Source organism: Pinus tabuliformis, chromosome 4_2 (assembly GCF_031772625.1).
Source record: "Pinus tabuliformis cultivar Carrire ecotype Pingquan chromosome 4_2, CPIR1, whole genome shotgun sequence".
Taxonomy (NCBI): domain Eukaryota; kingdom Viridiplantae; phylum Streptophyta; class Pinopsida; order Pinales; family Pinaceae; genus Pinus; species Pinus tabuliformis.
The window spans coordinates 662,386,964-662,414,329 of NC_142304.1; the positions used below are offsets into that span (position 1 = coordinate 662,386,964).

Genomic DNA, 27,366 nt, shown 5'->3' on the forward strand with positions numbered 1-27,366 from the left:
AAATTCCTTTTTTAAGTCAATTTTAGCACACTCAAATGTCTCTTTACTCTTTTTTTCACTCTCTTTCATAACCTAATTTGATGATTCATAACATAAGCTAATTTGATTACTCATAATATGGAATTATAACCTAATTTTATTGGTCTTGCAACTAATGGGTACATTGGGTTTCGAGTAAAGTTGCAAAAGCGCGAAAATATAGACCTCCCACTAACTTTATTTTAATCTTACACTAATTAGGGACAGTTTTCGAGGAAAGTAACAAAAGTATAAAAAAAAATATGATTTATTTGGCCTATTTCTCCACTAAGTTGAAAGTTTGTCTCTAGTGTTGCGTGAACAGGCAGCGCAATTTTGAATTTTGAAACTTGTGGGGCTAGGTGTGCAAGAGACACATGATAAATATTGTAAGGTTACCGTATGAACATGGGAGGGCCACAAAATAAATATTGGAATGAAGAATTATTTAAATGTTGATTCTATATGATGTGTGTCCCTCTTGTCCTCTCACTAGGCCCCCATAATGATAATATAATTCTAAGTTGACATAAAGTGCTAGTCACTGGATCTTTGATGTTAAAATGGCATCAATTTACAGCACAATTTTAAGGTCGTTGAGTAATTTTTATCAAATACGTTGCACGAGAAGCGTGAATGTGAGAAGACTGACAAATTTCAGATCGCTGTAGCAGAAATTTCGTGGAAGAGATCGCGTGCGGTATCGGGATTTTATCGAAATGTTTTCGGCATGAATGACAGAATGACAAAATAATTACTTTCAGACTGTTTGCGGGTTCCCAGAAGCTCAGAATACGGAGAATTTTCGACAGATTTACGGAAAACAGAGGCTTCTTCTCATAGGAGGGGAAGAGAGCGGAGCAGTTCTCGATTTCTGTGTACAGGTGGCTTCAGGTAAGATATTCATATCTGATTTTGAACTTAAATTTCGTGTGAATTTGATTTCAGCGGCAGAAATTTGGCTTAAGGAAGACTTTAATTTTGATTCTGCACAGAGATTTCAAGCAGTTTAGCTCCCTGACTTGCAATGCTAATAAAGAAAGTAATTTCTATGTACAGCAATACTTCTAGACAATGCTCGACTTGGCTTCCGATCATGTAAATTTCCAGGTATTTGTTGTATTCTCTTTATTTCCATGGTTTGCTTCGCAAAGATGTACGTTTTTACTTGCGATTTGAACAATTTCTGAGATTCTAGCTTGAAGCGATGATACGAGCAATATAGCTTTAAGGCGGAGCTATAATAATAGTAAATATTTTCGGCAGCTTTACGGTGGAATGGTAATAACAGTAAATATTTTATTGTGTGCAGCTTTAAGGTGGAGTGATAATACCTGCAACGTTAAGGAAGTCATTTTTATGTACAGCAATACTTCGAGGTACTGCTGAGGGACAATGCTCGACTTATCTTCGGATCATCTAAATTTCCAGGTAGCTGTTGCATTTTCTTTATTTTCATAGTTTACTTCGCAAAGACATGCTTTTTTTCCCTCAGATTTGAACAATTTCTGCGATTTTAGCTTGGACCGATGATAAGAGCTGCAGCTTTAAATTGGAGTGATAATAATAGCAAATATTTTATCCTGATTTAAGGTGGAGTGATAATACTAGCAAAAAAAAATTGATAATTTTCCGCAGCTTTAAGCTGGGCTGAACATACGAATAACTATTCATGTCCGTTGATGTACATTAGTTTGCAGACTGCATCTTACTGTCTCAGATCTTTAAATATATTTTGGACCTTTTTTTCAAAAGCTTAGCGAATTTAAACAGTGCCGCTATTTCTGGCACTCGTCCAGTCTTACTATCTCAGATCTTTAAATATATTTTGGACTTTTTTTCAAAGGCTTAGCGAATTTAAACATTGCCGCTATTTCTGGCACTCGTCCAGTATCCACCTCGTCCAGTGTCCACCCATTCTCGTTTGTTTATGCATATTTTTGGCGTTTCCGTCAGCACTATTGTTGTGGTGTCCCTGTCTTCGTCGTACTGTAGAGAAAGACAAACGTTGAAAACTTGATGAAAGATCGCGGATTTCCAAAGATTTTAGTTCTCCGTTCAACCACCTGTGTTTTAAAGTCGCTTTTCAGGAACCGGCCTATACTGAAGGCAATTTTTTAAGTTTAATTGCTAAGCTTGATTGTAGGATGGAGGCCTTTGCGTGTAAGTATCAGAGGCGATGCGTATTTTCACTTTATCGGCGTGCACAGGACCTCGTTCACGGGCTACTCCGCGATTTTACACGCAGCCACCGCCGAGCGAATCAAAACTAAATCAACGCTTCCACCTAGCTACTACATTCTAAATAAGTTCTTCCGGCTAATGCTTCCCCATTTAAATTCAGTGAAAGAACTTTAGCGAAATTCATATCTCATCTAAAATACCCAACGAAACGCTAAATTTGTCGGCCAATTCTTTCCTAGAAGGTTAACTTAATTTTGCGAAATCAATTTCCATGAGACAGCACAAGTCACTACTTCATCGGCATGTGAACCTTTGTACGCAAAAATAGGATCCTCGAAATGGAGATAGGATACCATTCCGATTATGAGTTTGCAGGGTGTATTAAATTCAAGTGCTCTCCCTGTGACAAGTCCTCCCCTGGAAAATGACGGCATTTGACATTTTCTCTTATAATTTGTAACCCATGTGATGTCCTTATTTAATTTAATGGTTTTTTTCCTTAACGACAATCCTGTCTTCTAGCTGGCTACCGTTAACTCCATTGTGAGTTCCAACAAAGCTGATGCTGGATTTTGTTGTTGCCATATGCAATCCAGCACATCCTTTTGATTACCCTGTAACTTTCCTTTTGCGCTTTCCACGTATTGGCTTGTTTACTTTTTTCTTAAAATAATGAATAAGATAATAACTATAAGATGTTTGATGCGCAAAATCCAACACTGAGAGTTCTACGTGGAAAAGCTATTCTCTTCCTTAAAGAAAGTTTTATATATTAATTTTACTTGAATCATTAAAGAAAGTTATATATTAATTTTACTTGAATCATTAAAGAAAGTTTTATATATTAATTTTACTTGAATTATTGCGGTGAGTAGTAAGATGTAGTATCGGTGAGTCCGAAAGAGAAGTGATTACGAGCAAACAGACATTTATATATAAAAAAAAGAGAGAGAATAAAAATTATAAATTTAATTTACTAGTATAGTTTAATATGGAAAAGGAATCATCATAGATGAATATAAAGTTTTATAAAAAAAATACGTAAAAAAAAGTTTTATTAAAAAATCAGAAGTCCAAAATTTACTATTTATTAAATAACGAGGGGATTAATTTTTATAATATATATTATGAAATTAAATTATTAAAGAATTTATATATTAAGAAATTTGATTTGATTTTTCTGAGTTTTTGATAAATTAGGATTTCGAGGGGAGTAGAAGTATGGGGTAGGGGAGATAATTACCTTAGTGAATAAGTTGAGCTTTCATTTTCTTAAAGTCTAGGGTAAGCCACTAATAACTAGGAAGAGGCATATTGCCTCCTTCAAAGGTTGATTCAAGCCTCCGGTATTAACTTTTTGAAGAAGTTGATTATAGTGGCGGATTCATGAATAATATGCCAGGTCCCTTCCTTGTGGACTACAAACTTAGAAACATTTTCAAAAGAATTACTTTCTTACCAAATTAGTGACACTACAAGAGGTATATTATCATGTTCTTCATTCAAATAATCAAGTAGCAGACTCTTTGCCTAATCAAGGCTTATCCTTAGACCCCTTTATCATTAGTATTAATGGAAGGAGGGATTATCTCCCAATCCCCTAATTAACCAAGATTTTGATATGAAGTTCCTGATTAGCATAGATGGGGCCTCAACATGGCTTATGCCATGTTGAACCATGTGCTTGTTTCATGCACAAAGGTTTTAAAACACGACAATTCCATTCTCTATGTGTGCCTATGGAGGGTGGACAATGTAGTCATGTTCAAAGTCATACTAGCTAATTTAATTTGGTGTAAGGTGAATTTGATGGTCCTATCATTGATGCAGATAGATAGCATTCACTCTTAGTGCCTTTAGATAGATAACATTCAAAAGGATTATACAATCTTTTCCCATGTTGAAACTTGATGGACCAAAGAACAAGATGAAGTTTAGCTTAATGTTGATTCAAAGATCCTTGTAAGGAGTTGACATTATGAAACGAGAATCAACCACAACAATGAGTGTGGATATAGGGATGTATATGGAAATGATAGAAATTCGCAAGAGTAGATGTATGAGATCAACATAACATATTTCAACACCCTTTCATGTTAGGATGTGCTTTGTCCTTTTTAATTAGGTAGATAAATTTGGCAATTTGTCCGCCTCTAAAGGAAAGTTTTGCAATTTGAGGGGTTTATTGTTATATGTGGTCACCATTCCTAGAATTTATAGTAGTGATGAGTGTGGAAGTAATAGAGAATCTCTAATTTATGTGCCACAAGTTGGTAGGAACGTTGTAGGTTTAGAGTTTGGAGCTAAAGTATTTTCCAATCTATGTAAATCACTACCTCAGCAAAGCACTATCGTCGACTTGAGTTTGAAGTTAGGTGGGATAATTTTTAGGAGAAACTATCATTAAAAATTTGATTAGGACCTCTAGAACCTGCAAGAGGAAATGTTCAAATTGCAAAATAAGGTATAAGCAATTTGCTTACAATTTATCTACCACCATGGAGATACTTGTTATAGCGCACCCTCCCACCCCCTTGGTTATTTGTCAGATTATGGAAGGTGTTATATCAAAATTAACTTGATCTTCCAATTTTATTATGAAGATGGGGTCACAAAAATCCTCCTTTTCCAACCTCATAGAAACTCAAAATAAATTCCACCATCGTGTTTGGCTCACTGAGATATTTTTGATGATATAAATTTTATCTCAATTCGAACCTGAGATTGAAAGTTATGCCCATTTGAAGATTTAGCTCTTTAAACCCTTATCACATCAGCATGCACCACCACGTGGAAATATCAAATGGCATACATGGCTCTATTATGTTGCTCAAAATCCAATGTGGATCCCACCACATCAGCACGCCTAACACCATTGTGCTAAGGCAACAGGGGAACACCATTCTAAACTAGTGCAATGAGACAAACATTTGCGTTCCCTGCCGAAGGTTTTCCTATCTAACACTCTTCATCAGGCACTAGAAAAAAGGTGCTAATAGGAACCTTCCTGTCTCTTATTGCCTTTATTTTACACCGTGCCTTCTGTTACATCTGACGTGGCATGCCCTATGGCACCACCTGGCATTCACATAATCTAGCGCCACATCCCATGTATCCTTGTCTCTTGTTGATCTCATGCTAACATTAGGGTGATGTCACCCTGCCACATGGAACACTCTGATGGTTCCACATGGCATCCTTTAATGGTTCCACACGTCATCCAAAAATTGACTCTTTAGCCATCCAACTAGGTTGATCTTACCTACCACATGTTACGCCACATAGGTGCCATGTCATCGTATTTCATCACCATCCATGTGGCATCCACGTAGCCTTTCCTAGCCTACGTGAAGCCTTCCACCTCAGCGTGCGCTCGGGGTCCCACATGGCCAGGCTCTTTCATGCAATATTGAGCTTTTTATGTTATACAAAATTTTGTCCCAATTGTGATTTTTTATTAAAATCCATGCATCATTTTCATTCCCCAGTACATGTATATTATCATCCCATCATCGCACCATAACACCATGACATAGCGAGGACTTTATGTCAGTCATGGCATAGCGTGATGTGAAAAGTCATCATAAGTGACAGAGGAGAAACCTCATCTTGCACCCTCCATCAATATCGCCCACACCCAAACAATCCATTCATACCACCCACTTAGGGGGAATGCGGCACGACATGAATCTTCTCATCAAATGATGAGGAAAAAATTGTTTGTGTCCTTAGTCAATATCACCCACTCAAAAGCTACCAATGCATACAACTTGATGAGGGAGGTGTAGCACAACGTGTATTTTCACGTCAATTAATGAGGATTTTCTCATGCCACATCAACCAAAACTCTGCCAAAATCACATTTCTTTCACATAATAATTCAAGGTTTATATAACCAAAATGAAAGTTTTTGCAAGCCATACACATACTTAGGACACCAAGTGTTCTTGAGGTTGTCAAGCTTTCGTTGGGTATGGGGGTGGCTCATAGCATACCCATGATGAGAATGAAACCAATTAAATCATAAGTTCTACTAATTTGTAAACTTGGTTAGAATAACCTTTCATTTACATATGCTATGTCATGCATAGCACACACAAGATACATTGCAATATTAAGCAAGATAGTGAGCTTTTCATTTCATAAGCATGTTAAAAATTGTTGCTAATAACAATTAGTTGTATGACTGCATGCAAGTAGTCACAGTTGCATATAAAATCAAGAAACATTCATATCCAATAATGTAAATATATATGCACATAAGAAAGTATGAGAAAACACATAGATCTCCAAGCCCCTAACAACAACCATAGAGGCCTCCAAATCCTTGATAACCATGAAAACACTCACATACAACATTTCATTAAGATACTCCTATGACATACTTCCTCTATAAACCTCAATACAATGCAACATTATACAGGTGTGTACATCCACTAGATGCTCTTATTAATTGTAAATAACAAGCAGCTCTGCTAAAACTAGATGAATGAAATCAAATTTTATATCATATTAACTAAGGAACTTCAAGCGTCCATGCACCAAATTACTTCCTCCTCTCATGAGGGAGTTTGCAGTCTCCAAGGCAATGAACCATGATATTTGCGACATGTTAAATTAGAGAAATAACATACCAAAACAGGTTAGCTAAATCATATTAAGCAACCATACCTATTCATATAACTTATTATCAAACATGGATCTCAAAAATCATTCCATAGGTAGAGATATTTTACATACAAAACACATGAATTGTACTCCTAATATGATAATGAAGTCATGGATTAGTCCTAAGTGAGTTTAGACCTCCAATCAAGGACATACCAAACAACCTACAAAATTATGAAAATATTGCATCCATATAACTCAAGCAACTCATAATCATCATAGATACATAAGTTAGTTGGTCAATCATGATTAAACAATGAATCATACATCCTTATATAAAAGGCATAGGATTAATCATTGGCCATGAATCCAATAAGGCATGTTACAATCTATAAGATAGCATGCATAATCCAATAATCCTTATTTGAATTAGTTTTAAATGGTTGGAAAATGAAGGAGGGATTCCCACTTTCCTCCCAACCATAGGTCAGCTTCATTGTAACCTTTCTTGCAGTTGACCACCCCCAAGTCTAATCCAGGGTCTAAGGAATTTAGTTGCAGAAGGGAGGTTTACACCAATGATTCATTCAACCACTTCACTTCATGCATCACACTCAGGGTTAAACAAACAAGGTCTCAAACATAGGTAGAAAAATTGGTGCCCAAAGTGACAAAGCACAAGATCAAGGTCATAAAGCACTAACTTTAGGTTACAAAATTGATAATTCAACTCTGGTTCTACCCCCAATCATTTATTTCATTCCTCCACCACTACACATGCCACCTTGCATCAATATTGAATGTTTTATAATAGTAGCTAGAACCAGTGTACACCAACGATTTATGACTTAGAACGAGTCCCCAAAATCTCTTGAATAGCCTCTCTCTCTTCCTAGTGAGAGTTGTATGTCTCAGTCTACCTCTCTTTTGTTTTTCTTTTAAATCTTTTTGTATCCTCCTATTGGTGTGTCCCTTCCTCCCCTTCACATCCCAACATGAAACCTCCATGCTTTCCTCTATCCCATCCCATCTTTTCTTGGTGATAGTTGGTGGCTTGCAACTACCTCCCTCTTGAGGTGAGTATAGGCTTATTCATAGAAAGAAATAGGCACCCAACAAGAAAGCAAAAAATGTAACTCAATAGAACACCATTAGTAACTTCGTCTTTTAATTCAACTGGTAAGGGATATGGCTTTAGCAAAACGGGCAAGTAACAAGCTTCCCTCAGACCAAAGATATCTAAGGGTATCCAACCTTCATTTTTGTTAATTAAATAATAATAATAATAATAATAATAATCATATGTTTAATCAAAGGTCCATCATGTCATGGTCCTTCCATGTTGGTGTTACAATCACAATCATTATTACAATAAAGCAGGGGTAGAATAAGGGGATGTTACAAAACCCACCCCTAAAAGGAACATTGTTCTCGATGTTATGAAAAACAGAGGATATGTTATAACAAAATCACAAAAACAAAAAACGATAGATCAATGACTTGAAAATAAGCCTCTTTGAGGGGGAAGCCTCCTTTTACATCACATAAATGAAAAATTCATAGATGATACAACTGAAAATACCTCCTTGGTATATATAGGAGTCTAAAGGGTCAAAATATAATCGAGGCCTACATAACAATAATAATGTAAGGTCACAACAATAACAATAGTGGGCTTCTATAGGGCATAACAATAACAATATGGGGGCTACATGGGGCACACCAATAACAATATGGAGGCTACACTAGTATTACAAGGACCTAACATGCCCCTCTCCTTCAAAAAAGTGTTGTCCACATGCTTGAGTAGTTCTAGATGATTTTGTATAAAATTTTCATCCTCGCATGTGGAATCTTCAACAGGTAAATTCTTCCAGTTAATGAGATACTCTGAAACTAATCGATTCTGTAGTTTTCAAGTTCTTGTTTCTGTGACTGCTCTAGACCCAATATGATTTTTCCTTCCTTATCAAGTTCTGGAAATATTGTTTGAACTAGGATCTTGTCACCTATAACCTTCTTTAGGCATGAAACATGGAAAATTGTGTGTACTTGGTAAGTTGCAAGAAACTCCAACTTGTATGCCATAGTACCAATATTTTGAACCACCTTGTAAGGACCATAGTACTTGGGTGATAATTTATACTTCTTAGCTTGCTTGAGGGACATTTTCTTGTATGGTCATAGTTGTAAAAATACCTAATCGCCTACGTCAAAACTTCTTTCACTGCGAAGTTGACCTACCTGTTGTTTCATTCAATTTTGCACTAGAGTTAGGTTATCCTTTAAAAGTTGGAGAACTTCTTGTTGATGCTCAATGTGATCTTCTATTGCTTAAACCTTAGACTTTTCTCTTAAAGACAATGTGATGGATGGTGGATGATATCCATAAAGTGCCATAAATGGAGTTGTTTTTGCAGCGGTATGGAAGGAAGTGTTATAACACCATTCTACTAGAGGCATTCCACTTGAGTCATTATGTTTGTTTATCGGATACAAATAAATGAAGATATCCTTCCAAAAAGTTGTTCACTATCACAATTTTCTCATCATATTGAGGATGATAATATGAGCTATGAGCTAATTGGGTACCAAGACAGTAAAATAATTTTTCCCAAAAATTTCTCGTGAACATGGGATATTTGTCACTTACAATAATATTTGGGTTTCCATATAGCTTTTGAATTCTTTTCTTAAATGGAGTAGAAATTTTCTGGCTTTGAAAGGATGAGATAGTGCACAAAAGTGTGCATACTTGGTAATTCTAGCAACTACCACCATGATGACACTCGTTCCTTTATAATTGGGCAAACCTGTGATAAAATCCATTTAGACCTCCTCCCAATGCCGACTTGGAATGGATAAAGGTTGTAATAGACCTAGGGTCTTAATTGTCTCAACTTTATTTTGTTGGAAAACCAAATATTCTACCACAAACATCTGAATATCATATTTAGGGCCATCCCAAAAAAAATCCTTCTTGATCTTGTGGTAAGTTTTTAAAATCCTAAGTACCCATCTAAAGGAGAGGTGTGCAATTCCAAAAGAATCTTTTGTTTGATTTGGGTGTTCTTACATATATATAAGTGATCTTTGCACCATAATGAATCATTTTTCTAGGTAAATGTATCATATGTATTGGCATCTTGCTGCAACTTTTGAATGTGTGTCCACACCTCTTTTTCATTCTTCCATTCATCCCTTGCTTCAATTATCCAATCAGGTTGGATAATAGAAATGGCACAAAGAAATGTTTCTGCATCCTTGTCCCTTCTTGAGAGCACATTTGTAACAACATTTTGCTTCCCTTTTTTGTAGATTTCAAAAAAAAAACCCAACATCTTTGTGACCCATTTTTGCTGCTCTTCTGAAGATAATATTTGTTCCAAAAAGTATTTAAGACTATCATGATCTATTTTTACCTTGAAGTGTATTCCCATTAGGTAAGGGAATCATTGCTTCAAGGCATGTAGTATTTCCAACATTTCCTTCTCATAAATAGGTTTGTGTAAATAATTCCCTTGATTGGATGAATTTAAAAAGAAATGGGTCTTCCTTCTTGCATTAAAACAACACCAATTCCATTTCCTGGGGCATCACATTCCAAAATAAAGGTTTTGTGAAGTCTAGTGCAGCTAAGAATGGAGCTTGGTGTAGAAATTCCTTGTAGATTCAAAATGCTAATTGTAATTTACTAAAATAATAGAATTGAATTGACTCTACTCATCAATGGAAACAATTAATTGATCGATAAATCACGAAGCATACAAGAGAAAGAATTCAATCAACACGTTACACAATGATTTCCTCGGGAAATCCACAGCTAAAAGCCGCTACTATCTGTATATTGCATTAGTCAGAAAATATGAGAAGAATACAATGTTTTGGTCAAGCTCGAGCAACCTCTGCACTATGTCTATCTATCTCATTTCTTCCTAGACAAGCCTAGGCCAACACTTAACCAATTTTGTTCTTGCCAAATATTTCCTTGCATTGTTTCCTTTGGAATTAGCCCCTATTAGTTAGGGAAACTCCTCAATTGGAATTGCGCAATCCTCATAGGCCTTCCTTTTACTACATGCACCACCTGTACAATTTGGATGATTATACAATTGATAGTACACTGCCCTTGAACTCCAATATCAACTGGGTAACTCTTAGATATGACATACATGAGTTATTTATGAGTGAATCATCAGTTAACTGGTTGAACACATGAAGCAACACCCCACTGTATGACCTCCTACTAGTTCCTCCATCAGTTGGAACTAGTTTAACTGACTTTAACTCAGTTAAACTAAATTAATTAATTACAACTCAAAATAAACTCAACCAGGGCTCCTATAAAGTAGGAGACACTCTACATGACTCAAGTTAGACCCTCAACTCAAATTAATTGAGCCAAATAAGTCAAATAACCTAGTTAACTCGTACAAGTTGTCTTATGATGTGGAATTACAATTTTATTCCTAATTTAATTCAAGGACAAAATTAAATCAGGATTTTCTTGTTGCATTTTCAACACTCCCTCTCAACAAGAAAGGGATTATCAGATACCCCAATCCTGCCTCTATGGAAATCGAATTTGCCTCTAGTCAGTGCCTTAGTCTAGATGCCTGCATCATTTTCCTCTGTAGAATGTACTCCAACAACATGATTCTCCTTTGCACACAATCTCGTAGATGGTGATATCAGATGTCGATATTCTTGGACCGATCATGAAAAACTAGATTCTCAGAGAGTTTGATACAACTCTAATTGTCACAGTAAATCATTGTAGGATCCATCTGTTGACCAAATAACCCAACAAGGATCTTCCTCATCTACATAGCCTCGCAAGTTGCTTGACTAACAGCCATGTACTCTTCTTTTACCGAACTGAGTGAAATTGATCTCTGCTTCCTGTTATATCAAGAAATTGTTGCTAGCCCAATACTAAAGATTCCCCCTGATATGCTCTTCTTGTTTGATGGACTCCCTACCTAATCTGCATTTGTGAAGCCTTGCAACTTCACTCCCTCTATTTGTTTGTACCAAAGACCAAACTGGGTGGTGCCTCCAAGGTATCTCAACACATGTTTAGCTACCTTCCAATAGAGTTTGGTTGGATTAACCATTGCTTGAATACGCTAGTTAACTACAAAACATATGTATGGTTGTGTGTTCACCAAATACATCAGTGAACCCACAATCTTCCTATAAATAGTAGCCTCCACTACTTCACCTGAAGTAGCATCTTCCTTCCTCCAATTCCCTGCTAGAGGAGTCTCGGTGGGTTTTCTTCTCTCCATGTGGAACTTCTTCAATATCTCATTGGCATACCTTCCCTGAGACATAAACAATTCCTCATTTCCTTTCCATACTTCCATACCAAGGAAACAATGCATGAGTCCTAGGTCCTTCATCTCGAACTCTCTTGCAAAATCCTCTTTGCAATATTTGATCAACTTCTCATCACCTATTAGAATTAAATCATTGACATATAATAATATAATCAATAATTTACCTGCAACCATAATATGGTAAAGGTTTTCATCTACTTCCCTTTTGGTGAAGCCCAACCTAGTGAAATAGTTGACGATCCTGGTGTACCAAGCACACATGCGACTCTCTGTTGAAGGTCTCAAATCCTTTGGTTGATAAATCTACACCTCTTCCTCAATCACTCTATTGAGGAATGTTGTCTTCACATCCATTTGATGTATCTTCCATCCCATCTGTGCTGAAAGTGCTAGAATATATTTGATTGAAGAGTACCTTGCTACTGGAGCAAAGGTTTCCTTCTAATCAATTCCCTCCACCTGAGAGAACCCTTTGGCCACAAATATGGCCTTTCTCTTCTCAACACTCCCATCTACTGCTTGCTTTACCTTATAAATCCATTTGGAACTCACCACTGACTTGTCTGCTAGTCTTCGGACCACTTCCCAAACACTATTTCTAATAATGGAGTCATACTCCTCTGTCATGGCATCAACCAATATTGGTTGTTACACTTCTTCCTCGAATGAGAATAGCTCAATCTCTACACTCTCACTCATCATAGACATGTAGACAGTGTACCAGTCTAGTGAACTCCTCTGTCTGCGCAGTGATGTGGGTGCTCCCACATTCTCTCTAGCACCATGCATCAATATGCCAGCTTCTCTTATGCACTCCCTTCCATTTCTGGAAGTCTCTGCATGAGTAGGTGCTTCCACTCTTTACTCCTCTGCATGTGGCTGCTCCACATCATCCTCAGGTTCTTCCTTTGGAGCTAAAAGCTCCTCATCTACATGCAACTGAAGCTCCCTCTCAAGGGAACATCTAATTGCCTTCTCTTCATCGAACTTCACATCTCTACAAACCATCGTCATCCTATGAGATGGCACGTACACGCAATAATGGTGAGGTGTATTAGTGTACCCCACAAATATACCCAACTTAGCTATTGGTTCTAGATTTTTCTTGCATCCTCAGTAACATGATAGTAAATTGATGAACCAAACATCCTAAAGTCTGCCACATCTAGTTTCTTACCTAAAAAACTTCTTCTAGTGTATTCATCCCAAGAATCCGATGAGGAATTTTTTGCACATATACAATTGTGTTGCATGCTTCATCCCACAAGTGCAACAGTAGGCCCTGATCATGTAACATCGCCCATGCAGCTCCCATAACACTTATGTTCTTCCTTTCAGTCACCCCATTCTCTTATGGATTATGGGGTGCTATTAACTCTTGTCAAATGCCTTTTGATGCATAGAATTTTTTGAATTCATTTGACACATATTCTCCATTGTTATTGCTCCTGAGAGCCTTCACTTTCCTACCAGTGTCTTTCTCAAAAAGTGCTTTAAATTCAATAAAATTAGAGTACGTATGCTCTTTCTTCTACATGAAGAAAATCTAACACTTATGTGAGAAATCATCTCCAATATTACATAATGATTGTGCTTGGTTGTGGAGGTTGTTGATAACAGTCCACACACATCTGAGTGAACTCTTTCAAGGATCGCTTGCGCTCGACTATAATTGTCATGAAAGATGGATTTGGTGTACTTCCCTAATGTACACCCTTTGCATGTATCTCTCTGCTCTAATGCACCCCTGGGAATTCTTGTCAAAATCTGCTACATGATATTCAAAGCTCCATGGCGAAGATGGACGAATCTTCTATGCCATAAGTCACCAATGTCTCAGATTTTCCCCTTCTTTGCTTTTATGTTCAAAGTAGTACAATCTTCTACCTCCAATTTGTAGAGGTTCTTCACCTGAACCTCGATCAGCTTCACTTGTCCTATGGCTATGTGACAAAGGAAATCCTTTCCTTTGCTAAATGTCACATTGTAGCTATGGTCCTCCAACATAGCAACTGAAACTAAATTCTTCTTCAGACCCGGAACACACATGACATCTTTTTAATGTGAGAGGAGAATCTGAATCCCTCTAAAAAGTAACAATACTGATGTCATTCGCGCTATACCTTCCATCATCTCCCATCTTGATGTGCATATGGAGGTCCTTCTCCTCCATGTTACTGAAAAATTCTTTATTGTTAGTCATATGGAATGAGGCTCCACTATCTAGATACCACACTAGCCATCACCGATGTCACCATGCATGCAATGAGAGTGAAATCCAACTCAAATTGTGAAGCAAGAGCTTCACCTATCACTCCTCTAAGAGCTTCTTGTCGGCATTTTTGTGTGGACACTTCGTAGTATAATGTCCTAGCTCATGACAGTGAAAAAGTTTAATCTTCGAGAAGTCCTTCTTCTTGTCGCCTTGATTGGAATCTCCTTTGGATTGGAATTTTTTCCTTTCTCTTTCATCACCTTTCCATCTAAGGTACTCCTCATTATCATGCTTGGATGAGGTTCCATCTTTGGTGCTCCACCTTATCTCTTCTTGCACCAAGTCAAACCACAAATGCTCCCACTTTAGTAGATGCTCCCTCCCATTTACTGAATCTTGGTAACTATGCCAGCTCTTGGGAAGGCCTAGAAGTGCTAGGCTAACCAAATCATCTTCAACAACTATAATACCAACACTCCCAAGCTCATCCCGATAATGGGTGAACCTGCTCAAGTATTGTGGTATTGTGTCGCCCTTCTCCATCTCGATATTCCAAAGCTTGTGCTTCAGTTCCATCTTCCTGTGGTCATTTTTGTTCTAAACCAAGTTGATCAAGGCTTGCCACATTGCATATGGTTTATCCTTCCCATGGAGGTTCGAGACAATATGATCTCGAACTCCTTCTAGTATGACCCTTCTCGCATTTGCAACACATTTCTTCCACTCTACCAGATCTTGAGCATCTGTTGTTGGAGGCTTAGGAATATATTTATCTATGAATTCCTTCAGCCTGTTGCTTTCCAACACTGACTCCATCCTGCTCCTCCAAGCAATATGGTTCAAACTACCCTCAAGGGAATATTTGAGTCTCAATCCTTAGAATGAAATCCTGCTAGATCTGAAGAATGATCTTGCAAATTCGATTTCACCTGCAAAGAGAAACTCGTATTCTCCTCTTGTAGTGTGATTTCTGCTCTGATACCATGTAGAAATTCCTTATAGATTCAAACTGCTAATTGTAGTTTATTAAAACAATAGACTTGAATCTATTCTACTCATCAGTGAAAATAGTTAATTGATTGACAAATCACAAACCATACAAGAGAAAGAATCCAATCAAAACATTACACAATGATTTCCACGAGAAAGCCACAACTAAAAACCCCTGCTATCTGTATATTGCATTAGTCATAAAATATGAGAAGATTACAATGCTTTGCTCAAGCCCGAGAAACCTCTGCACTATCTCTATCTATCTCACTACTTCCTAGACAAGCCTAGGCCAATACTTAACCAATTTTCTACTTTCCCAAGTCCCTATTTCCTTGCATTGTTTCCTTGGGAATTAGCCCCTATTAATTAGGGAAATTCCTCAATTGGAATTACGCAATCCTCATAGGCCTTCCTCTGACTACATGCATCACCTGTACAATTTGGATGATTATAAAATTGATAGTACACTGCCCTTGAACTCCAATATCAACCCGGTAACTCTCAAATATGAAATGCATGAATTATTTATGATTGAATCAGCAGTTAACTAGTTGAACACATGAAACAACACCCCATTGTCTGACCTCCTACTAGTTCCTCCATCAGTTGGAACTAGTTTAACTAACTTTAAATCAATTAAACTGAATTAATTGATTACAACTCAAAATAAACTCAACCAAGGCTCCTATAGAGTAGGAGACACTCTACATGAGTCAAGTTAGATCCTACAATTAACTGAGCCAACTAAGTCAAATTAACTTAATTAACTCATAAAAGTTATCTTTTGATGTGGAATTACAATTTTATTCCTAATTTAATTCAAGGACAACAGGATTTTCTTGTTTCATTTTCAGCACTTGGCATGTTGCTTCTTTAAGATGTTCAAAGGCCTTAATTTCTTATAGAGTCCAAAAAAATGCATCTTTCTTTAGTAATGTTGTTAGAGGTGTTGTTATTTTCCCATAATTTTTAACAAACTTGCAACGATACCCTTTCAACCCGAGAAATCCTTGAAGATGCTTTAGGGTTGTGGAGATTTTCCATTCCTTGATGGATTTAATTTTGTTAGGGTCTACGTTAACACCCTCATGAGATACAATATGACCCAAATATTCCACCTCTTGCACCCCAAAGAAACATTTGGAGGGTTTTGCACACAATTGTTTCTCCTCCAATAGTTTAATCACCCTCTCAACATGTTGAACATGATCTTTCCAAGACTTGTTGTAGCTCGGTATATCATAAAAAAATACTAACACAATTTTCTAAGAAATGGGTTGAAAGTGGAATTCATTAAATCTTGAAATGTGGAAGGTACATTAGTAATGTTAAAAGGCATGATCGAAAATTCATAATGAGCTTCACGATTTTAAAATACTATTTTGGAATGTCTCGTCTTCATTCTAATTTGACGATATCTGGAATGAAGATCCAGCTTGGTGAAGTAAATTGCTCCATGTAATTCATCCATCAGTTCATCAATGAAATGAATGGGAAATTTATCTTTAATAGTGAGCTTATTGAGCTATTTATAATTAGGACACATAAGCCATGATCCATCCTTCTTGTGCATCAATACTAACGGAGAATAGAAAGAACTCTGCCTAGGTTGAATTATACCTGCCTCTAACATTTCTACAACCATATGTTCAATTTCACTCTTTTGGGAATAGGGATATCTGTAAGGTCTGATGTTTGGAGGAACACTTCCTAGAGTCAAGTGAATAGCATGATCATGATCATGAATAGTTGGCAGACATTTGGGAGTGTCAAATACCTTGGAATGATTGTCCAAGACTCTTTGTAGATCTAGAGAAAGGGATGATTTCAATGTTTCAACCTCTTGCGAACATAATTTTGCAATTACGCCTCATTTTTCTTTCTTAAATATCTTTGTCATGCCATTAGAGATGATTATCTTCCCCAGTCTCCCTGTGATACCCCTTAATTTAATTTCCTTTCCTTCCTATAAAAATTTCAAGAAAAATTCTTGAAAATTGAAAGCTATCATCTCCAAAGATTGTAACCATTGGACTCCTAATACAAGATCAAGACCGCCCATTGGAATAGAAAGCATTGGACTATTCAATACATATTCCCCCATGGTTAGCTTGATATTATGGAACTTCCATGAGAAATTTATCGTTCCTACATTTGCAACTATCACTTGACACTATGGTGTTAGATATACAAAGTAATTCAATTCTTTGGCTATCTTACAATGAATAACATTATGGGTACTATCCAAATCAATCCGCACTATTACCTTTTTCTTCTTGATATATCCTTCTATCTTGAGAGTTTAAGGAGTGGTAATTCCTGCCATGCATTAAAACATGAGGTTGGAATCATTTATTCTTTCTTTGGGTTTGTTCCTAGTGTATATCTTCTTCTTTTGATGGTTTTTGTTCCTTTTCTTCCTCCTCTTCACAATATATGTAAAATAATTTCTTCTTAGCACACTTCTGACCTTTAGTGTATTTTCTATCACAATTGTAATAAAGTCCTTTCGCTCTTTTGTCCTTCAGTTGTTGTGGTGTCAACCTTATAGGTTGTGGGAGGCTAGGAGAAACAACACTTCCATCTTTATAGTTGTGAGTGGTAGACTTTCTTGTTGCCGTAATTTTTCTCTAATACCAAATGTTATGTAACCAATCACAAAAAAAAAAAAAAAAAGATACTTGAAAATAGGCCTCTTTGAGGGGGCAACCTCCTTTTGCATCACATAAATGAATATTTCTTAGATGATACAAATGATAAGACCTCGTTGGTATATATAGGAGTCTAAAGGGTCACAATACAAGCAGGGCCTACATAACAATAATAATGCAAGGGCACAACAATAACAATATGGGGGCTACCCTAGTATTATAGGGACTTAACAAGATATCAACTAAATCAAGCTCTAACTTTAAAACTCTTTATCTCAACAACATTTACTACGTCTTGAATGGTTATGTCCAACCGTGTTTTTCATTGTGCTTAGGGTTCCTTCAAGGAAAAAATCCAACTCATTGCTTCTTGGGACACATCCAATGTATGCTTGATCACACTGAGTACGCACATAACCTTTCGAAAAACAATTGTCTTCAATTAAATATTCCTTGCAGACACACACCTTCCAAGTCCAGAAATCCCTTTCTATCCTTCCCAAGTCCCTGAGACGATCCATCCCTTGGAAAGGTTTCCTCACACAAAAGTCTTCAAAACTAAGGTATCTCTCTACCTTTATTTAATAACACAATCATATTAGTCATGGCATCTCACATGGAAATAAATGCATAACACGAACCTAAGTCTTACCCCGGACACCTCAGTAAGTCTACTACCTCTGGACTACAACATTATGGATGATATGAAGAAAACTCACGTGAACATCAGTTTTTTCAAGCTAGCTAAGATCTAGAGTTAGCGAGACATCTTGCTATGCGCATTGGGACACACAACAATGGACAACGCAACGTCTACCAACAAGGGAGCAAGAACACCTCCTGGATCACTTTAAACTGTGCTAAACACACTCCGGATGGAAGAAGCAAACTCAGGTTGCCCACCATTCCTTCTCTCATTTGAAATTTTCAACTGTAATGTTCATAATTTCTTGGTTTATTCTGGCACGGCAGCCAACGTCATGTCGCTCTCCATTGCCAAAAATATCAATGCACAATGGAGCAAGACATCCACGCAAATCATCCAACTTGATCAAACATCTATACCAGCCATTGGTGAAATTCGAGATGTGATCATCCGACTATCTCACGATGGTCGAGTTCACCAATGCATCAACATTATTGTTGTGGACATACTAGAAGCATATGGCTTACTACTTAGCAGAGACTGGTCCAGCAAAATGAATGGATATTTCGCTACAGACTGGTCGCACATGTGGCTTCCGTACAAGGGTAAAAACAATCAAATTTAGGTGTTATCCGAGAGGTATATGAGGCATAATGTCACTCCCATTAATGGCGAAAATGAATCGTTGGCCTTCACAGAACTCATGTTTGGCAATTGCCTCCTAGAAACAATGTTGGGGTGTTATCCTGCACGGCCAGCTCCAACCCCACCAGACACGTAGTTGGGTCTCCTTCCTTACCCAACTGATGGTAATGAAGCATGTACAGTACATTGTACCAATAATAGCAGTAGTAGTAGCAACAACAGTAGCAGTAGTGAAAGCGTGTCGAACAGTCTATGCACGGACGAGTTGTGGACCATGTATTTCGACAGATCAAAGACACAGGATAGCTCAAGAGCTCGGTGTATCTTGGTCGACCCAAAAAACTGAAAGCACATGATGTCAAGCTGCTTGGAGTTTGAGTGCACAAGCAACGTTGTTGAATACGAAGCACTCGTGTTAGGCTTGCAAAAAGCCATTAGTCTCAACGTGGTCGCACTCAAAGTGGTAGGTGATTTAGAAATAGTGGTACAGTAAGTATGTAACATTGTTCAATGTTTGTCACCTCGTCTCAAAATTTACCAGCTAGAGGTATGGTGACTGATCTCTAACTTCCAAACATTTAATATCATTGTTGGGCCCAGAATGCATATTGCAGCTGCCAACGCCTTGGCCACTGCAGCTGCTAGCATGCCACCACTTAGGGATATATGTATTGTTGAAATTTTGTATATCTTATGTCTCTGATAACATAACTGAGCTATGTGTTTTTGGTGATGGTCAACAAATACTACACTTCACAAACAATGTCCATGCTTTCAAGGACACAACAGTTGATGAAGATAAGCATGATCAACCCTACAAACTGCAGCTAATGTTGAGAAAGGCAACCTCGTCCCCAAGGGTGTGGTTTCTCTCAACAAGCTCTACGATTTGCAAAACCACTGTCAAGGATCAAGAAATAACAAAACCCACCATTCCACCACGAGGAATGAACAAAGCAACCTGAGAACAAACCACGATCCAGAGTTAGTTAATCTTGGTACGTAATGCACATTGCAGCAGTGCCAACCCTTGTCCTCTTGCTCAAACAACACTAGGATGTGTCTGCGTGGGCATATGATGACTTGAGTACATACGACGTGAATAATCCAACATGGGATTTTAAGCAAAGAAGGAGCCAAGCCATTGCAGCAAAAACTGGGTAAAACACATCTATTGCTTGAACCCCTTATACAAAATGAATTGACTCAGTGGTTGGATGTTTGGATCACCTACAAAGTTCATTATTTTACATTGGTTTATAATTCAAGTTATGTACGTAAGAAATCCAGGGAAATCCGCTCATGCATTGATTTAAGAAACTTGAACCGTTCTCGAAACAAAAACAACTACCCCGTGCCATCATCGAAATCTATGTTACACACAGTATCTAAAGTAGTAGTGTCATCTTCACCTAAAGGTCTTTTGGGATACCACTAGGTTCCGGTAGAGGAACCAGATAGTTTGTAGATAGTCCATGAGAAACTTGGCCCACACACATCCCATCTGCAATCACTTGACGAGAGGATTGACAATCTTCCTGTCAACGGCCAAGATCTTAAACACTATTTTCGGTAGGTCGGGCCACGCCCCGCGCCATGTACATGGTCTACTTGTTGCTGGTTGTTTTCATTTTTTCTACCTTGTTTACTTTATTTGTTTTCACTTTGTTTTCTTTTCTTACTATTTTTGTTTTCGTTTGTTTAGTTTTCTTAATACCTTGCTATTTTTGTTTCTGGAAATAAGTGTTGCCATCTACGAAGCTATGGCTTTTGAATGAGTATGTGGCTGAGATATGAAGAGACTTGTGACACTGCAGCACTTGGCCAGTCATATGTTTGTCTTCTCTATGCTTGGTTATAACTTTTGGCCGATGAAGTCTTGATGGAAAATACAAGCCATTTGCAAGGGAATTTTTGGTCCAACCATTAACCTGTGTCCCCACGAGGAAGCCTCATGCATGTACTCAATTTTCTACTCTGTGTCCAAGCTCATTCAACTAGTAGAAACGGAGAAGGGGAAAATCTAAATGAGAAAACCTATGTCAGAGGTCTTACCTACTTCTCTGAAGGAACAACCTCTTCTGCTCTTAATAAGTCGGGATCCCTCTCCCGCCCCAAAAACAAATAAGTGCCTATGCATAGTCCTCTTGAAAAAATATGAAGGTGAAAGAAGAGAAAGGTTTCCTGTGCATAGAGATGAAACACACAACTCCACTGAGGTACTAACCAAGCTCGCTGGCAGTGGAGCAATGTGTGTGTTCCTGTGTGACTCCATCGGGGTATTGTCTAGGCCTGCTGGCAGTAGAGCAACACCAGAGATGAAAACTTATACTTTGAAAATCTTCAACTTGTGAGCTAAACTACCCTTCCTTATTTTGAAACACTATGATGAAGCTTAACTTTTGTTGTGTTTGACTGAGTTGGCAAAGGGTGAACCATGTCTATCCATGGGGTAAGTTGGAAGCTGAAGTAGCCCACACAACGATTCAATGCTCCCTGAAAGACCAAGGCCCTGTGTTGTAAATGAACCAAAACAGAGACGCTGGAGTTCTACCAGTGTGTCGCCAAGTGTTGTATCAGCGACAACACCCTCCAAAATTTTGGCCCGCATCCAATTTAAGAGCCTCCTTTGAGATTTTTACTTGATTTTTTGCATGTACTCGAGATCACTCCGTGAGCTCATGTGAGTCTTCGCTCCCACCTTGCTTGATCATTCGATAGACAACTTGTGCATGTTGATGTGTCATTCTTGCGACCATGTTTTGGTCATACACAAGGTCTTCGCTTCGTGTGTACATGTTGTGTTCACTATGTAAACATTCATCGCGCTCACACACAGAGTCATATGAACTATCATGCAAACATCGTGGCGACCATCCAACAATCTATCACAAGCGTCATGCTTTTCGCTCACACCGTCGATTAGTCATGTTGAGCATGTGTGTCTGGATGGTTTGAGTTGTCTCGTCGTCAAGTCATGTAAGTGTGTGTTTGCAAGTTCATGTATTCATATTTTCACTCACTCACACACTTAGTCATATTTCTGAAATTCTGATGACCAGATTCCCCTCTGATAGCCAGACCTTCACCCTGCCATTGAATTGATTGACTATCACCCAGAACAATGCAGAATCATCAAGCAATTCATTTCAAGTTGTGTCTCCCACAAACTAATCAATCAACCTTCATGCTAGTTAACCGGAGAGTTTGACCCAACAGTCACCCCGGGACTGACTCCCCCCAAAATCGCGTAGAGGCTGCAGGCCTTGCCCGCTCTACTGACTGAGAAAACAGTGCAGATAGGCTAGATAGACACCTAGTGCCCATCCCTGTCTCCCTCAAAAAATTGTGTAGTTTTTCCAGCCAGCCCACCAGTTAGTTGACCAACTCCTCACCTGGAAAATTGCACAAATTTCATGAGCAAACCCTCTATTTCCTGGCAGTCCGCTCAGCTCATAAACGATGCAGAGATGATTAGTATGCTATCCCTCTAGCATCAAAGTATTTTTTCCAGCCAGAAACTCCCAGTAGCTGACTACCAGCTCCCTCTAGGAATTGCGCAGATTTTGCTGCCAAGCAAAAGCAATTGATTATCAGTTCCCTCTAGGAATTGTGTAGTTTTTGTTGCCAAGGTCCCAATAGCTGACTGCCAGTTCCCTCCAGGAATTGTGTAGTTTTTGCTACCAAGGTCCTGGCAGCCAGCTGCTAGTTTCCTCCAGGAATTGCGTAGTTTTGGTTGCCAGGATCCCGCTGCCCGCTCCTTCCAAGAATTCCGCAAATTTTGTCTGCCCAGCCTTCCCGCAACCCAGATTGCTCCTCCAAAAAATTTCCCAGTTTTTTCCTCTAGTTGAACCAGACCCTGCAGACAGTCACTGTCAATTTGGATTGCTTGTCACCATCTCCCTCTAACTTCTACGCAGTTTTAACTAGCAGTGCCCGGAGCCTCCATCCCAGCTCGAAGCTCACAACCTTGTCTTCTCTCCCGGTCACTTGCATCCAAAATAATAATGCATAATGGTAGACTAGGAGGTTTATGGATTTGATGTTGTCTCTTCATGAGTGAGTGCAGATACAGGTACACAAACAAACATGGCACGACAACGGATGGGATGAACAAAGGGAGTGCATACAAAAGGACATGTTCGCCAACAGACGAACAAATGATGCATGCAAAGAGATGTGCTCGCAAATAAACAATCATGCAAAGATGTGCTCGTGGATGGACGAACAAGAAAACATGCAAGGTTGTGTTCACACACGGACAAATGGACGAACGAGAAAACATGCGAGGATGTGTTCGCACATGGACAAATGGACGAACATGCACTTTTCACGAACGGACGAACCTGTCAAGCATGCCAACATACACGCAAGGAGAAATGTTCAAATGCAACATCAAGCAAACCCAACAACCATCGAAGACTCCGCACACTTTGCCATGCGGAGGTGAAGCTGTGTCACACGATGAGGACATTCATCACCCAACAACACTACAGCTCGACATACACACCAGCAGCAGCACGAATGTACCAGCAGTGTCATGTCAAGTCTTGTCATGAGTCATGTCGTCCACATCTCTACTGTGGGCCATATTGTCAATCAATGTAATGTAACGTGGAAGTCCAAGAGACCCACTTGTCATATGAAGAGTCATGTGAAGTCGAAAGGTCATAAATGTCAAACAGTCGTGAGGGAAGTTGAACAACCACAAGGGTCAGTTCCACCCTTAGCTATAAATACCCCCTCATTTCTACATGCAAAGGACATTTCACCTCGGCTCCTCCCACATAGCCTTGAGAGTCTGTAATATTTTCTTTGAGGAGTAAGTAGTGGCTCCAATGCCCCACCCACGGGGTTAGTGATGTATGGTGTAACGATGTGTCTTGGAACTTTTGCTTAATTCATAAGCTTGCTAATAGGCTAGAACATTTTCACACATGTGTTGTAATTGTTGTAAGACTAATCCTGAACACTTGTAATGCATGTTGCTTTAACCTATGTTTAACACTTGAACTCATTCAATTGTTGTAATGCATATATATTAATGAAAATGTGTTGTATGAGATGTTAACACTGTCATGCCCGTGTTGGCTACCTCCACGGACATTAGACAGAACTTTCACGTAAACTTGCTATAATGATTGTCACACTCGCACGGACTCCTCCGCTGTGTGTTGTACGTGTTATCTTTCCTTGTGTGTTGTGATGTCGCATCCGTGCGGACTGATCCTCCGAAAGCTGTGCACATCCTGTTGTGCTGTCTGTTCCTAACATAGTTGGGGCTTCCTCTTATCTGACTTGGGACTCACTCCCACCCTCTCCCTCTATGATGAAAGAATCATTGACACAAGTAATGCTAGCAATCACTAGGCACGTGAACTTTACTACTCAAAGACAAAGATGACCAATCTCTTGTGCTGACAAGCAAGAGCTGAGGAAAATATTTAAGATAATGGCAACTGAGCCATCATAATGGATGGGACTCCCACACCAAACGGTGTGAGGTATAGTTGGGACTTCATACTGAGCTAATCCCATGAACGTTGGCAGGTCCAACACGTCAACAGCTTGGTAGATGAACTATTATACTCTTGAGACTTTGCGATATGCGATATTGTCGGATTTTCCTTTAAAGTGGCCTTCTTTGGTCATTCAAGCTTTAATGAGGTTTTATTAATAAAATAAAGTCAAATTTATTCCTAAGAAAATCTTCAAATTAAACTTGTATTCTTATGTTTTTTTAATTTTTTAAGGGTCCCCATTTATTTGTACAATAATCACCTAAGTATTAAGAAAAATAAATGGGGGGGTTGTTGCACAACACAACAATTGGTGATTCACTGGAAGAACTAGTTATCTCTGATAATAATGAAATTTCTAAAACTTTTCTAAGTAAAAATAATTCAGGAAAGAAAATATTTTTGAAATATTTGGATAAGTAACATTACTTTAAACGTAAAAACTCACTTAATTACAATTATTTTTAGATACTCTTATAAATGAAAATCCTTTTCATCTATATGAGCCATTAATTAGTTGTAAAGATAAAGTAGGGGTCTTTTTACAACTTAGCATTTTGATACACTCATTTTTCATAGGTAAAGCCACTGTTGCCAATAGGCATACATAGCCTCGACAAGATTACCTTTTAACCATCAATGATTTAGAATCCCATCCATATAAGAGTGCAGTCTTTAGAGATAATTTGAAAAGTATATATATATATTTCATTTTTATTTTTCTATTTATTTATTTTTCTTTTAACAACTTTTTTATTACTTAAAATTCATTGTCCTGGTTTGGTAACCAGAAAGTGACAATGCCATTCACTGGTTGTAATTGAATTGAACAAGTTGGCTCGTGATGAGACCCCTTATCTTTTAACGTTAATATATTTTTTAATTACTCTCTAAAAATAGTAAAGTTAATGGATAGGGAGAATCATTGACTCCTAAAGAGTTTTGGATGACAATTTTAGAGTTTGAGATGCTTAGCTGTAATTAATATTTACTTTGTTAAAGATAACCTTTCTCGACTGATAACAGAATAAAGGATTTTATAAAGTTGAGGTTTTCAAAGAATAACTTCAATGGAAAAGAAATTTTCAAAGTTTTATGATAATTAGCTATTCAAATGTTGTGATCATTTCCTTAAGAATTTCTACTTTGAAAGCGAAAGATCAAAATATTTGAAGAGATTCTATTGTAAAGCCAAAAGTGATGCTATTTAACATTATTTTCCTTAAAAAACACAAAAATTAAATGTAATACTGTACTATAGAAGATGTAATCTTCTAAGAAAAGAATTTTTCAAAATAATCCCATTAATAGGAAGCGAATCTCTCTTTCTTGATAAATCTTCCAATATGAATGTTGATGGGCCTACTTGTTCAGCAATTTGAAATGGTCCAAGCGATATTTTCTGGAATTTGGTATGCTTTCCCTTTTCCTTACATACCTTATCCCATTTCAAAACGAGATCTCCAGTTTGAAATGATTTCATGGAAACAAAATTTGCATCAAAAGAATATTTGACTAACTATTGATGGCAGGTATGTGTAAGCTTGGATTTTCCCCTTTCTTCTTCTAGTTTATGAATTTGAGGCTATCTTAGTTGCAGATAAGAATAAGGTGTTTCTTCGATAAATTAGACCAGAGTTAAAGAAGGAATAGCTAGATTTGAAGGAATGATAACTTCTTTTTCATATACCATATTGAATGGAGAAGTGCCAATTAAGGCCTTCTGAGTTATCTGATCTGCCCATAGAGAAAATGTCAAAGATTTATGCCAATTCTTTTGGCTTTGATCAACAATTCTTTTAATAATCTTTATGAGGTTCTTGTCGGTTGATTCTACTAAACCATTTCCTTGAGGGTAATATTTAGCAGAGTATTTAAGTTTGAAACCCCTCTTAAGAGTAAATTCAGTCATATTATTTCCTGAAAAGTAAGATGCATTATCAAACATAAGTGCAGTTGGTTAGCCAAATATAGTAATAATGAATTGATCAATGAATTCAATAATAGCATCAGAATTAGCTATCTTTAGTGGAATTGCTTCCACCCACTTAGTAAAATAGTCTGTAGTTGTAAGGATATACTTATGTTGCTTTGAGGAATGAGGAACAATCTCACCTATGATATCCAATCCCCATTGTTCAAAAGGCTAATCAATGTTGACTGGTTGTAGAGGTAAGGCAGGTTTTTGTTGTCTTCCAACAACAGTTTGACATATTTTTCATTTCCTTATGTATTCATGGGTATCCTTGAACAAGGTTGGACAACAGTACCCAACATGTAGGATTTTATGTGCAGTAGTATCCCCTCCAAAATGCCCACCAGCTAGTCCATCGTGGAGTTCTTGCAAAACCTTCTATGCTTCAGACTTTTCAAGGCATCTTAATAGTACAAAATCGTAATTTCTTCTGAATAACACATCATCAATGATTTCAAATGGATTTTCTTTCAATCTTAAATCCCTTTTTCTTTTATGATTGAGTTCAAGAGAAGCATATCCATTTTTCAAATAGAAAATAAGATCAGCATATTGGGACTCCATATCATT

General features: G+C 37.8%; 1 protein-coding gene across 1 annotated transcript in view; it reads left to right on the forward strand.

The window, feature by feature from the left end:
• Positions 1-619: 619 nt before the first annotated feature.
• The window catches only part of LOC149171150 (uncharacterized), a 126,695-nt gene continuing 99,948 nt past the window's right edge, over positions 620-27,366 (forward strand). Inside the window, exons 1-3 of the mRNA XM_089424039.1 lie at positions 620-912; positions 1,078-1,128; positions 1,331-1,449. The gene's annotated coding sequence lies outside the window, so the exon portion shown is untranslated. The remainder of the gene's footprint in view (positions 913-1,077; positions 1,129-1,330; positions 1,450-27,366) is intronic.